The following is a 15,780-nucleotide window of genomic DNA, read 5'->3' as shown; positions in this document are numbered from 1 at the left end:
GGCGAATTTTTACACGATTTACCTGGCGACATTAACAATCTATTGATTTCGCGACAATCAAAGATTAATCGGGCGCGCGTTACAATAAGTTGTTATGTTAAACCAACCACTGTGGGTTTGGTAAACAACAACGGTGTTCCCGGAAGTAGGGTTGTTTCCTCTCTGGCACGTGGTGCAGACGTAGTTTCCTTTCGTCACTTGGGCACGAGAGTAAAGTTCACGGTCTTGAGTGTTCGTTGTTCTCGCACGTTATGTGAAAACTTTGGGTTCGCCTCGGGCTACAGCAACAAGTAGTGTATCTACTGGTAGTCGGCAGTGTTGGTAATAGTTCTATGTCTGGCACAAATGTCGAAGTTAAACAGGAACTTGAGGGCTGGAGGATTCCGGTGAGTGGTGTCTTGATATCGTTTGTTGTAGTGTGGCGGTGTCGTCGGGTATGAAACTCGGAGCGGTGATTAATTTTGGTGGAGGGTCGTCATAGTCTTAGTCCGTTGCGGCGAGGATGTCGTCCTATTGGTACTCACAAAAGTTAATTATAAACAGTTATTTGAAATGAAAAGATGATTTGTTCTTGGATCGAGGTACACATTACAAAAAGTTATAAATGGGGTTACTCTCCCTCAGGTCGCTAGGATAATAAAATTCTAACTTAAATCTAAATGAGATAAGCTAACACGTTGGTCCAATTCAAAACGGTGGTTAACATGGATAAAATTCGAACGATATTAGTATAACGAAATATAAGTAATATAATATTTGACTAATAGTAAGTAATAATATAGGTTAAGATGCGATATATGGTGATATATTATAATGGATTATAATAAGGACAAAACTTCGAAAGAAGAAGTTGAACAAAGGATCTAAAAATGGCGGTGTTAATAGGTTTGAACAATGGCCCGTTGGTGAAGGCGGGTGGGATCGCTCCGGGGTGCTTCCTGTAAGGGTGTGTCTCTTCCCGGAAGCGGGTTAGTTTCCCTTTCTTGAAGACGGATTTCTTCGGGTCGATTATCTTGCGATTGTTGTCGGTTGCTTATGTCTTCCATTCGAATATTATCGTCCGCCGGAGATTGTAGTCGGCGGCGTATAACCGATCGGAAAATACGGATGAGGCCAATCAGAATTATGGCAGCACCAAGGCAACTAGCAAGTATAGTGGATGGGTGCATGTAGGAGGCTGGCTCGGGGGTTGCATGTCATTCGCAACAAAGGAGTTCTTGATATTCTCGTTGATAGTTCCGGAAGGAGGCCTGTATTAATTCGAGGCCTTGCGTGGGAAGTTTCCATTCGGTTCCGGTTTGATTTGGTGCTTGCTGTTCTTGTTGTTGAATCCAGGCTTTCAGATAAGCTACCGATTCGGAGACAAATTGCAATTGTCGCTCCAACGGTTCAAATGTGATATCGGTGACGAGGGTCCAGTGACTTGCCGTGATGAGGAAGTTGCCCCGATGTAAGAAAAGGACGCCTTTGGTAAAGGTCTTTGGGTCGGAGGGAGAATGCAGCGCCGTATAGCTGCTACTTAAGATAAGAAGGCCTAGTGGCAGGAACAGCATTATACCCTTTTAGGTTGGTTTCTGCAAAGAACAGGAAAACCAAATCATAGTAGGTTACGAAACCTTTAACTAATTATTCCAGTTAGGGGCGACCCCGAATACAACCCCGAAAGACTAAGCGACCCCGAATACAACCGGATAAATAACGAACACGGAACGAAGGGGTGGATTAATATAAGGCACAATTTATTGAGCACTATGTGTACAGATAAATACTCATACTATATAATGTAAATAATGTACTATAAGCAAAGTAATGTAAAATAATATAATGTACAGAGACAATGTCTTCTGACTACAATGTAGGATCCGGAAGTATCCAAACAAACGGGAGTGCTTCTTAAGTGGCCGTTCGGCTTCGGTTTCTGTCGGTAGGGCGGCGGCGAGAAGAGGACGAGCCAGTGTTTGGTTCCGCTGGGGCCGCTGACTGGGGATGGCTAGCCTTCATTCCCTGCGCTCAGGGGATGACGGTAGACTAGTCGTCGGTGAAACGAACCGAGGGATGCGACTACGATTTCGACTGGGCCGCGGCATCACCCATGGCTGTTCGGGGACAGGGCCGCGGCTACGTAGCGCGTATGGAGGCGTACTCTCTGGTTCCTCAGTTTCCGATTGTTCGCGTTCTGAGTCCTCGTGCTCGGTGTCCTCTTCACTTTCCCTTTCTACTATTTCTCCCGAAGGGGGTTGAGTAGGGATAGAGGTTAAGATAAATTCGTCCCACGGGTCGAGATACGGGGATGGATCAAGCTCAGTGGGTGCGGTCAAGGTTGTGAGCTGATCATTATTTTGCGTTTGCCGCAGGTGGACTTCCTCGCGGGCGGTTGTTGGTTTGATTCGATCCGCGTGGACATGCATCTTACGTTTGGTTTCTAAATGTTCAATTTTAAAGTTTACCGGACCGAGAGCTTCGATAATTCGATAGGGTCCAGACCATCGCGGTGCTAATTTCTGCTTTAACCCTCTTGGCGTAACGACTTCCTTTAATAGAACCCTGTCTCCCACCTTATAACAGGGAGGTTTATTTTGTCGCCGGTGTCGTTCTTGTCGAGCTTCGGCGGCCTGTTCGGCCACCTGTTGAGCGGTTTGATGTGCTAATTTCATCCGTTGTTGTAATTCTGAGGCAAAATTGTCATCTATATCATAACGCACTTCCACCGGCTTAGTAACTATATCAAACGGATAGGTAGGGTCTCTACCATACAAAAGGAAGAATGGGCTCTCATTCATAGAAGCGTGAACCGAGGTGTTGTACGCGAAGAGAGCGTAAGGTATCCACTCATCCCAATCGTGTTGATCTCTGGCTACATAATGTGCTAAAATATCAATTAATGTTTTGTTAAATCTTTCCACAACGCCATTACTGGCGGGATGATAGGCGGTGGTGAGGAGCCTGTTTATGTTCAGAAGCTTGCATACTTCGGTAAACATTTTCGAAATCAGATTCGGAGCTCGGTCCGTCAGTAAGTGCGTCGGCGTCGAGTGACGTAATATAATATTGGTAACGAAGGCTTTCGCGATCGTCTTACTACTAACATCCGGTAGTGGAATAGCCTCAGCATACCGGGTAAAGTGATCGACGAAGACTAAGATATATTTATTCCCCGTAGTGGTGCGCGGGAGTGGTCCAACAATATCCATAGCGGTACGTTCAAAGACGTGTGAAAGGGGAGCAAATAATTGTAATTCGGCTTGGGCTCTGCGTCCGCGCCGACGATGTTTCGCGCAGCTTAGACAGCTTTGACAATAATTTCGTATCTCCTTGGTCATTTCCGGCCAATAAAACGACTTAGCTATTTTAGAACGCATCTTAAGTTCTCCCAAATGTCCAGCGATGGGATTATCATGGAAGGTATATAGGAGATAATCCTTAAGAGCGGCTGGGACAACAATTTGTTCCCACCAGTCGGACTGTCCTTTATTGGTGCCTTTGTGGCATAGGGCGCCTTCTTCATTGAGATAGAATTCATCTAAGGTAAGGCCGTTCCAATTTCCTGAGATTGCTCCGCTTTGCAATTGTTGGATAAGGGGTTTCCACCGCGTATCTCCTTGTTGCGCCTTCGCGATTTGCGTCAGGGAAAATATAGGTTCTACCTCCTGGATTTGCCGAATAGGGATACGGCTAAGAGCATCTGCATTTTTATGCGACTCTCCAGCTTTGTGAACCACGTCAAAATCGAATTCTTGGAGGAAGATAATCCATCGTGATAGCCGCGAATTGGTAGTTGAGTCCTTACAGTCTAATAACCAACGCAGAGGTCGATGATCTGTGAGTATCGTAAATTTTCGTCCATATAAGTAAGGTTTGAAATATCTCACAGCCCAAACCGTAGCTAAACACTCCTTCTCAGTCGTGCTGTAATTAAGTTCGGGTTTTCTCAGTAATCGACTTGCATAAGCAATCGGTTTCTCGGTGCCATTTTCCTCTTGGGATAATATGGCTCCTAAGGCAACATTTGAAGCATCTGTAGCAAGGATAAAAGGCTTCGAAAAGTCCGGTGATTTTAATAATGGAGTGGAGGTTAGAATTTGCTTTAGCGTCTCGAAACTTTCTTGTTGAGCCGGGCCCCATTCGAAAGAGGCATCTTTCTTCAATAAATCCGTTAAGGGTTTCGCAATTTTTGCATACTTGTCCACATGTCGACGATAATAACCAGTTAATCCTAAAAAGGATCGAATTTCTCGCTCATTTTCGGGCCTAGGGAAGTCTAAGACGCACTTTACCTTATCGCTATCTGGTTTTATACCCTGTTCAGAAATTTCATGGCCTAAAAATTTTATTTGCCTCTGCAGGAAATGACATTTTTTTGGTTTTAGCTTAATTCCGGCTTCGCCTAATCGTTGGAATATTTGTTCCAAGCGTTTGAGGTGAGTAGGGAAGTCGGGACTGAAAGTCAAGATGTCGTCCATGTAGACGAGGCATGTCTTTCCCTTCAGACCATGCAGGACGAAGTCCATGGTTCTTTCAAAGGCTGCAGGTGAGTTACGGAGCCCCATGGGGCACCTGTTCCATTGATAGTGCCCATCAGGTGTGGAGAAGGCTGTTTTCTCCTTATCACATACACTCAATTGCCAAAATCCTGAGACTGTGTCCATGGTGGAGAAATATTTTGCTTGGCCCATCAAGCTAAGGGATTCCTGCACTAAGGGCAGTGGATATGGATCTACTTTAGTGATTTTGTTTAACTTGCGGTAATCTATAACTAATCTCAAACCGCCTAGTTTTTTCTTAACGAGAAGCGCTGCTGAACTCCAGGGTGATGTAGAATGTTCGATGATGTTATTCGCTAAAAGTCCATCGATTATTTCATTTAATTGCTGCCGTTGCGCATATGGAATTCGATACGGGGGGGAGTAAACGGGCGCCGCATCGCCGGTATCAATTTTATGTTGCACAATATCACAATACCCCAAATCGTAATCATTAACGGCGAAAACGTGTCGATATTTATATAATAAGGTTAAAAGCTCTTGGTGTTCATCTTCCGGGATATCAGTCCAATCAAATAATTGGTTAAATTCGGCCTCTGATAATTGTGCCGTTTCTCCTTCTCGGATAGTCCCGACCGGGTCTATTTCCTGGACCGCCTCGAAATACGTGCCTACTTTTTCTCCTTTCTTTAACGTTATCGTCTGGTGGGTCGAATTGCGGAGACGGATGGGTACTTGTCCCTTTTTGTTGGGTGTGACCAATACATCGGCTCCGAATATTCCTTCCTGGGCAAGGGGAAGTGTCTCAATTACTCCCATTTTATTACTTGTGCGACGTCCTCGGATGGTCGCGCTTACGATATTATCCGTCATGGGGGGAAGTCGGCACGGTTCTATTAAGACTACCTCCTTTCCTTCTCCGTTTACCTGTCCTTGTGATCCCTTTTTAGATCTTATAGCCGCAGTTACCTGGGCCTTTTCCCTCGATTTATTCCGACTTCCCTGGACCTGTCGGTTACGCGTTGTCGTTTCGTCGGGTAGTTCCGTCCCCGACTCGTCTCCGGACATCGTGGAGTTTAATAACGTTACTACCGTAACAGGAGGTATAATCAATTCTCCTTTCTTTAAGTTGATAAGAAAGCCCTTATCAGCGATCATATCCCTTCCAATAATGCCGTCGCAAGGATATGTAACGTCTATATCCACTAGACAACACGCAAAGGGGAACTGCAGGTCGCCGATTTCGAAGGTAGGGTTCGCAATACCGTAAGTTTGAATGATATGACCGGTAGCGCTTCGTAAATCGGTCTCTTTATGGTGATCGATGTGTATCCTTTCCTTCATTGTTTTGGCAAAAGCTTTAGACAAGAGGGATACCTTAGCTCCAGTGTCTATCTGCACAATGGCCGGGCTTCCTCCTATATAACATTCAAAGGTAGCTTCGCTTCGAATATCGGGATACGTAATAGCAGTGACCGCTTGAGCCTGGGGTTTCCCGGTGTGCGGGTTTCGCTTTTTGTCCTTTTCGGGAGTGTATTCGGCACGAGAGGGTCGTCGCCGGTTATTATACGGGGATCGCTGGCCCTGGACGCTTCGTACTTTTCCTCTCCACCTGTTGGGTTTCTCCTCTCTAGCACGACCCCGATAGCTCTCGCGCCTTCTTGGGGCCTCCGCATGCTCGACGTCGCTTCGCGTACGCATAGGAGCATCGCTAGGATTGTTCTCTCGGCGATCGGAGGGATTCCGGTTCCGATAGGGTTGATTATTCGGTCGATTGGACATACGACTAGTGTTACCGGCGCGGTAGCCTCCTCGTTGGGAAGGCGGATTATTCCGATTACCTCGATTATCTCCCCAATTATTTCGCCTCTCTGGAGGGATTCTAACATTACCGGTCGCGGAGGTTCGGGTTAACCCTTCCACTCTGGCTTGCAGTTCTTGCATAGCCGACGTCAATTGAGCTATCTGATCCTGTGAGGGGGGGTCGGTCACTCGCTCGCTGTCCCGGACTGTTCGTAATATTCCCCGCGGATGGGAGGTGAGCTGTTCGATCGTCTCCTCACTGATCGCGGCTTTGAGTGCCTCATCGAAGGTCTCAGCCTCGCGACTCATTACTCGTCTACGGATCTTTATATCTATTCCGTTAAGAAATTGCGCCTTTAACCGTTCATCTAACTCCTTTCTTTGAATGCGCTGAATAATAGCGGCTTCTGCGGCGTCGGCTCCGGGCTCCGGCGTGATCTCGATTTCCATCGCGAGCGCTTGAAGTCGGGCGGCGTACGTTTGTACGTCCTCGTCCCGTTTTTGGACGCAGGTATAAAATTTACTAAGCCTAAACGAATATGGTTCCCTTTCGAACCGCGCGATCATTAAGCGCTTGAACTCGTCAAATTCGTCGACCTCTTTAATTCTTCTATCCTTCCGTACGAATTCCCGAGCTATCCCGGTGAGTTTGAGCTTGGCTACGGCCAGCATTTGGGCCTTTGACCATGCCGCGACTTTCGTTACGTCCGCTAACGAGTCAAAAAAATCCGTAACTCGGAGACCTCCCGTTTCTCCGGAAAATACGGGCAGGAGTGGAATGATTCCGCCCAACCCTCCTAGGGTGAGGGGGTTTGGATTCGGATTCGCTTGAGCTGGCCCTACCGCGGGTTGTGGATTGCCCTCCATTTTTTTGCGATAGGTTTAATTAGCTTAGGAAGACAGACTAGGAACAGTATCGGAAGTAGTTCTATGACTTAGGTCCCTACTTCGACTGGAATGGTCCCTTTTATTCGAATATGATCCTTTCCGCTCTATCGATATTTCGAAGGAGTCGAACCCCACTCCTGAAAAACCAATTTGTGGGTGCCGGGAGGCGGCCGATTTCTCGTTCCTCCTTTTTGTCGGCTAACAGGTCCGTGAGACCTGCCCACGTCAAGATGGCGGTTCGGAGGAGTTACGCGTTACGCGAGTGGATGCGAGTGGAGGAAGTGAATGGGTTCGACGGTAGAGCGGCGGATGATGACATTCGAATAAAGGACATTACAACGGATAAAACAATAACAAAGATTTATTAAAGCTAACTTGACAATTACAGATACGGCGAGCGTCGGTCGCCTGAGTTCGTATTCGCGGAGGGAGAGTTTACAAAACTTCGGGTCATACCTCGGGATCCGGGTCGATCTTCACAGTCGATACGATTTCGTGGATTTCCGGCGGTTCCCCTCGACTTTTTGGCCGCACGCGCACAGGCTAAGAGATAGACGTAACCGACCCCCCTTTTCTCCGTCGTCGCCCTTTTATTCTCTCGGTCACGAGTTCCAGGTTCGCCAACCCGCGTTTTTCGACTCTTGTTCCTCCTGATTCATTTTTTCTATCTTTTGACTCATATCCCTTTTCCTTCTACTCGCGCGGAAAGGGATGTATCATTACCGGCCAAATTCCGGTGGGTCCGAATTCTCACACCAGCGTCAAGATCCATATCCGGCTGAACACCTTGAGGGGCGTAGATGTTCACGAGGGAAAAAGGGCCCCCCGGGAGAAAGATCCTGAGCTCCTGGGTCTCCAGGCCCGCGATTCCTGGGGCGGCCGGAAGGAGGCGCGCGGGAATGGCCGTAGCCACCGCCGCTAAAAGACCGCCGCCGCGGGAATTGGGACGGTCACACCGGAAAATGGTGAACCCAGGGAGGGAGAAGGAGGCTGACGGGACAAGCCAAGTCTCCTGGATTAAAAGGACGTCTACCCCGCGGAGCCATGGTTCCGCCAAAAGAAGGTCCTTTTTAGCGCGTAAGCCTTGGGCGTTCCAGTGAACGATGCGAAGGGCCGAGTTGAATTGGGCCGGACTAGGCATTATGTGCCGATTGCGCTGACTGACGGTGACGAAGTTTTACCTTTTCCGCCGGGTTGGCAGAGCCAAAGTCTTCCAACGATACTGTCCGGGTTGGGCCAGGCGGGAAGGAAAGGTCCATGTCCGATGCTGGACCGTCTGAGTCGGAAGTAGCCTTTGGGGCCGCCTTCCTCTGTTTATTTCCTTTTTTCTTTCTAGGCGGGCCAGAGAGCGTAGGGCGTTCCTCCCGCTGCGGCGGACGTTTTTGAGCCTGGGAGGTAGGTAATTGTTGGGGTTGCGACGAGATGTTTTCGGGGAGAAGGAGTTCCGATTCCCTGGTGGGAGGGGTAGACCGAAATTCAGATCTAATTTGTCGGAGTTCTGCCCGTAGCGAGTCAATAGCCGCTTCCAGCCGGGCGATTCGCCGGGTCAAGGATTGGTGGTCCGGGCCCCGTGCTGAGTCGGCCTGATGGGTAGACTCTACCCTACCGCTGGGACCACTCTTGGCCTCCGGAACCTGGAGAGGTTTAGGCTTTGCCGCCACCTGGGCATAGGATGATTGCTCCGCAGGCCGGAGACGCTTAGCCTCCGCATGCGAACAGCGGTGGATAACACTCAATTTGAGTAGCCGCGCTTCCGAGAGGTATGCCGGGCAGTTGGGCGAGTCCGCTCGGTGAGGGCCCCTGCAGCGAACGCACTTCTCCGCCGGGCGCGAGCACCCCGTGGAGTCGTGGTCCTCCCCGCAGTTTAGGCAACGACGGCGCCCACGGCAAGAAGCCGGAGCGTGGCCGAAAGTAAGGCAGCGCCCACAGAATCTGGGCTTAGGATAGAAGCGCTCGCAGCGAAACCGTTGATAGTACAGTTTCACCGACTCGATCGGGTCCGCACTGGCAATGGAGAAGTAAACCGTCGTACTAGGGGTCACCTCTGCCCGGTCGTTGAGTTTCCGCGTGAAGCGGCGCACCTCGACAACAGGCAACATGGCCTCCGTGAGCATTTCGTAAATCTCGGACGCGGTTAGCGAGACATCCACTCCTCTCAAGAGATACGCCGTTTGGGAGCATTCCGGGGCCAACCTGCCCCACACCGACAAATCCCCAAGAGACGTCAGGGCGAGAGCCGTTTGGGCGGTGGAGAAGTCCCTTGTTTTCAACAGAAGAAGCCCACTTCTGGAATAACGAACGTCCTCGATGAGCTCCGGGCGTGGGAATCGCGTCCGGAGTGCGGCGTGTAGCTCGGCCGGACGTAAACGACGAAGGGGGCCCTGGCCCTCCAGGAAGATCGTGAACAAGAAGTCCGATGGGAGGGACGGCCGAATAGAGCGGAGTTTATCCGCCTCCGCGAAAGGAGCCAAATACCGCAGTCCCGAGGGATCGGGGCCCCCCGGGCCCGACTCCGGGGACCGGGGGCGAATGCGCGGGGGCGAGGACGCCTCCGAAGCCATGGAGCAGTCCACACCGGATAGGCCCGTGAATCGCGCTCCTACCTGGGAGAAAGCTGGGAAATACTTTAATTCCGGAAATCCTTTTTCGATGCTGAAGTAGCCACTCGGGGCACCAGCCACCAGGAAGTAATCTCTGCCTGGGAATGAGCAAAAACCGAACAGTCGAAAAGCCACCAAAAAACTTTACACTCCCAAAAACCAAAATATGAGAGAAACCAAAAAGCACAAGTCTAGCACTCGAATCTTCTGACAATTCGAAAGTCGCGCCAAAACCTGTACGCCATATTGGATGCCCTATAGCCTACTTTGATGAACAGACTCAATCAGTATCTTTTACTAAACCATTCCCAGAATATTTTCAATGCATAGTTAAAGGGTTTATCCGATTCGGACTCGAAAGGTTGATTGTATGGCTCCTTATTGCTTAAGTATTTATAAAATCTTTTCAATATTAAACATTCGTTGTATATGATTCGAAGCAGTTCCACGATGTTTTCGTTCTCCATTAACTGTTGTACATGAAAGTTTCAGGCGTCCAATTCTGCAGATGAACCATAAGTATTTGAACAAGAAGCCAAGGATTCCAAATTGCACGAAATCTTTTCCTTCAAAAACCATATTTCTGTCACCCATTCATTTTGAGACAGGTATTTCTTCTGTAATTTAATGTCGCAACAAGTGATGAGTCTATTTATAACTTTGTATCTTTCCAGAATTCTTAAATCATTAAGTAAACGATTCAATCCTTCCAAATCGATAATATTGGGATGCGAAGTCGACGAATACTTTTCGAATAGATTTAAACATCTTTTTTCGAATCCGGGACTATCTTCTGCTTTTTCTTCCAATTTCGTGATCAGACATTTGATTAAATCCTTGTCCATTTTCAACAAGATTCGATTCTCAAATATTTTACTTAATTGTTGCGTTCTTTGTAAAGAAAAATATTATTATATCATTCTTGATTTGTTAGTATTGCTAATAGTGTGAACCTATACATAAACCATTAAATCTGTTTAATGATCAGATTTGTCGTATGGAACTAAACTATTATTGTAATATTATCTAGAAAACTCTAAATTGCTTCCGATGTTTTTCTTTAGTCCACCCTTCTCTTATTTCTTTCCTTTTGCAATGTATTAAAATATAGTAAAAGAAAAGCTTTTCTATATAATAAGTTTTCTTATAAGTTGGAAAAAATAGGGGGAAATATACCTATATATATATTTGATGTGACATTCTATCGAATAGGTTTTGGCAGGATAAACGTTTTGATGGCTGTAAATCGATTTTTTTGTGATATTCTATTAACTGTTGCAATTGTCACTTCTCACAAAGTATGACTTTTTACTTTTCCGGCTGTTATATAAACAGGGTGAAGGTATGGAGATCGGTCAAAAAATGACCCCCGAGACTTTTACACTTTTGGACTGGGATCTTGAAATACAAAAAATGTGGGGGTTTTCTGTATAAATGGATGTTAGTGTGTGGGGGGCACAGTTTTGTTCATCTTTTTTGAAGCTTAATAACTCCCGTGCTTTTTGTCGAAAATTTATGAAATTTTGTAGGGAGGTTTGTTTATTAGGGGGATTGATACTATTAAATTTTGGTGATAAAAGGTCAAGGAGTGGGGAGATAAAGAGGATCGCGTGTATCTCGAGTAGATTCGGACTTAATGACGATTTCACTCGTTATTAGCATTTACATTTTTTATAAAACCCATCCCTATCCTCAAAATAAAGTTTTTTACCATTTTATAATAGTTAAAAATATAAAATAAAATATTATAACAGATGGCGCCAACAAATGTCGCCGAGAAAGTTAAGTAACTCGTTGCTATATTTTTTGATTTTTATATTATTTGTTTTTATTTTATTTTTACATTCATGAACAAATATTCTATGCATATTACTTTATGTGACAGATCTCCCACGCATTGCGTTGCCTAATACCATCAATACAATCTATGGCCGGCTCATCCGACGGTGCAATACACGCATTTTCACTAGGCGACAAGCTTGAGAAGGCAAAAAACTTGCGTAACATAATGGTTTTTAAAATTTCAAACGTCAATTTGAGGTTAGGCAGAAGATGCAAGGTATGGTGTTGCATGGAGCGGCAAAGTTTCTAAAGCCCATTCCATTTCTATTAACTTATTTTACATCAAATGTACAAAATGTTTCATTTTTTTGGTTAAAATGACAAATTTTGTTAGATCCATGGTATTTAATTTCCACGTTTATAAAATCCATTTACACTCCGTTGCAGAATTCAGCAGAAGATTAAAGCAAAGGAAACTGTTCATAGCAAATTATAGAAGTAGGCTACTTTGCAAATTATTTGCAAATTAAAGATATAATGAGGATTGTAAAATTTATTTCATTGGTTGCAAGGTTGAAAAACGAAATCGAAGAACGAGTAAACTCATTGCGAATAATGAATAAAAAGAATTCTCGATAAAATCACAACTTTTCACAAATTATAAAACCTTATGTTACAGAGAAGACGAATTGCGTAAATTAAAATTGAATTATAGGCCTACACCAAAATTTTGCTAGCTTTCGTTACGTTCTTTACTTTTTGTGTTTCTTGATTTTGCTTAAAGAGTTCTGTGTGTTATCATACAGCATTTTAGATTTCAAATGAAAGAGAGAACACTCGATGATACTGTAAGTACAAGAATATAGACTCAAAAATTCAAATGAGCCAGACTGATAAAATAATGATCGCAAGATTTTGAATCAATCGTTACCTATAGACAGTGGCGTAGCGAACATAACTGGCGCCCGGGGCACGACACTTTATTGGCGCCACCCTCCCCCTCCAGAAACACATAGTTTGTCTTGGAGACCATTTGGGCGCCCGGTGCATGATACACCCCCCTGCACCCCCCTCGCTACGCCACTGCCTATAGACGAAAAGTAATAGGCTTCAATAAAAATTACGTTAATAGTGTACCAGGATAAAAATAGTCCTGAAGATAACGCTGTCCTATTAGGAATAAGTATGAGTACCTTTTATAAAATATATTCGAAAATTCTGTTTGGAATGAAATTGTAAAGGGGATGTTTTATTGACTCTCAACGACATGAAATCACAGTTAGGAGCCATCAATATATGAAAAAGTATAAGATTCATAGGCAAAGACGACGCCAGCCAATGGGCCAGAGGAGGCAAGATGATGTAAATTGATAGAGGATATGAATTGTATGTAGGTAAAATAAAAACGATTCATAAAGTTTTAATCATTTACTATGTACCGGAAAAGAAATATCTTAATTAAAACAATTTTTTTAACTTACAGGAAGCCTAAGAAGATTATTTTAATTAAAACTTAGCGTTTAAATAATTTTTTTTCGAATTTCTAGGGGAGGGCAGCTTCCCTACTGCTCCCCCTTGGCGACGCCCTTGTTTATAGGTGATTTGAAGAAATCAAAAGAAACTTATACTTTTTATACTTCTCTCTGCCCTGTGGACATTAAGCTGGCAAGCGCCTTACAGATTCGGCCAGGCCTGCAATAGTGTGGCCAAATGATGAGGAACGAATCACCCCCTGAAAAATTTCTGGGGTTTTTCGACCGAATCGGATTCGTTTCCGGGTCCCTTCTTATCCATAAGGCGTCAGTCATTGCTCTGGGTGACCAGGGAACGAAATGCTAGTATTCTAGCTATTATGGTAATTGTCGCTGTAATTTGAAAAAAATGTAGACCTATAAATTCCCATTGTCGTCCGTCTGTCTTTCCTTAATCTCGAGAATGGAATAAGATAGATGAAATCCAAGATTAGATATGAAAATCTCAGGGGCAGGAGGCCTCGATTAACTATATACGAAATTCCGATGCATACCGAAAATTACGTTATTTCAATTTAAATCGTTTCCCCTGAAAGCAGTTTATAGCTGACCGGCACGACTCCATTGCTAACGATAAAAGTATGATGTACAGGGGCAAAACATTATAGTACTAATTTGAGGTGGAGAGCAAATATTTTAAATAAAATAAATTTAAAATATGATTAAATATTGCAGCCCGGCATTGTAATAAATAATTGCTCGTTCTAAGAGCAAATTTCCACGGTTTTGGTTAATAATGAACGAAGTTAAATTCAACAGTTCTGAAGTAATTTCCCTGTAAACAGATCATTGGGTGTTTTATTATTTATGATTTTTTTCATCCCTGCAGGCACCAACAAGGATTTTTTCCTATAACTATCATGGGTTTGAATAGGTTTCACAATGAGGTCAGCCGGATGTGGGGATGAACACGATATGCTACCAGGACCAACTTTTTGGGCACAGACCACTCCCAAAAAATTCCTGAGGATTTTCGACCACTCAGGTTCGATCTCAGGTCACCCAGAGCAATGACTGACGCCTTATCTGTCTGGGCATCCGGCTGTCCTCGTATTATACTATACATGTAAATGTTTCAAAAGAATTACAGGTATACCTCGAGTTACGTCGTTCTCGATTATACGTCGTTTGTCAAAAAAGTATATGGAGAAATAAAAATCAAGTTTAAGTCATTTTATTCCACTTTACATCCGTCCGCCACAAATATTGAAGTCGTAATATGACTAGAAAAGCGTTAAAAGCACATAAAATCATATTAAAATATGTATATTTACAGTAAATGTTAATATAATCATCATAAATCCTAGAGAACGAAACATGAAAACATCTGTGTTTCTGTGTTGTCGTCTTATTTAGCGGTCTTTAAGTGCTCATTATTGGCGTTCCCTCCATTATTGGCGTTTAGTTACGACGTAAGTCGAAACTACGACTTACGTCGTAACTACACAAGTAAATTCGACTTACGTCGTTTTTCGACTTGCGTCGCCTCTCCCGGAACCAATTACCGACGTAAGACGAGGTATATCTGTATAATGGATGTAAAAATTTTACAATTATGTTTCAGGAATGTATAATTTTATTACAAATTGTAATTTCGGATTTGCAGATGGAAAATCGTCATTCATCTGAAGAAAATCTATCTGATTTGTCCGCATTAGGACAGAAATCAGGTGTCATTTACTCTCCGATTTTCTCTCCTTTACGGTAAGTTATTATATAAAATGATATGTAATTCCAAAAATTAAAGTGATTATCTATTTTAAGAGATCCTTTATCTATATCCATCGCGGGTTTAACCAAGGCCAAAAATGGGTAAGGTGGATGGCGACGAAACGGGCCGGACATTTCCGGGACAGGTCACCCATGAAAAATTCTTGGGGATGTTTACCTGGATTCAATTCTGGGTTTCCCAGTGCTGTAGAATGATGCCTTGTTAATTAATATTACATCGACATTTCGTTTTAATGATGAAATAGTAAAGTAGAAGAGAAATTGATTGTAGAAGTTGATTTACTAATTCAGAAAATTTAAAACAAACAGTTGCATTATCTGAAGCTAAAATACAGGGACTTGTGAGAACCGTAGATATACTATATGCTAAACAAATTTATAGACATATTTCGTACAGCCAATCAAGTACTGATAATTCAGCTAAATTTTATGTCATTTCTTCCTGATTATGATGTTATGCGAGAGATAATTTATTTGTTAGCAAACGATCTATGAATTTCTTTAAGATGCTAAACGACTAGACGAGTTTGCTTTTTTCTTTTACTCTTTCCGCCTTGTGGATTTTTTTATCAAGCTCATTATGGGTTCGACTAGATCCACAATGGGGCAATCGGGTGCCGAGGGATAGGGGCCGACATATCCCGTCGGACCACCTTCGAAAAATTCCTGGGGACTTTTCGACCCCTCCGGATTTGATCGCAGAGCGGCAGGCCGACACCTTAACCGCTCGGCCGTCCGACCGTCAAACGAATTTGCTCGTTTCGCCCAGAAAGTGTACGCTTATCATCAATTTGACATTATCTCTTCAGTTTTACGATAAGGCTGGATGGCCGAGTGGTCAAAGTGGCAGTCCACCGCTCTGGGGACCCGGAATCGAAGCCGGACGGGTTGACAAATCCCCAGGAATTTTTGGGGGGGTGGTCTGTCTGGATATAATATGTCAGGCCCCATCACTCACCACCC

The sequence above is a fragment of the Centruroides vittatus genome, unplaced genomic scaffold (genome assembly GCF_030686945.1).
Source record: "Centruroides vittatus isolate TY-2023 unplaced genomic scaffold, ASM3068694v2 contig_883, whole genome shotgun sequence".
Taxonomy (NCBI): domain Eukaryota; kingdom Metazoa; phylum Arthropoda; class Arachnida; order Scorpiones; family Buthidae; genus Centruroides; species Centruroides vittatus.
This window is presented reverse-complemented; position numbering follows the sequence as displayed.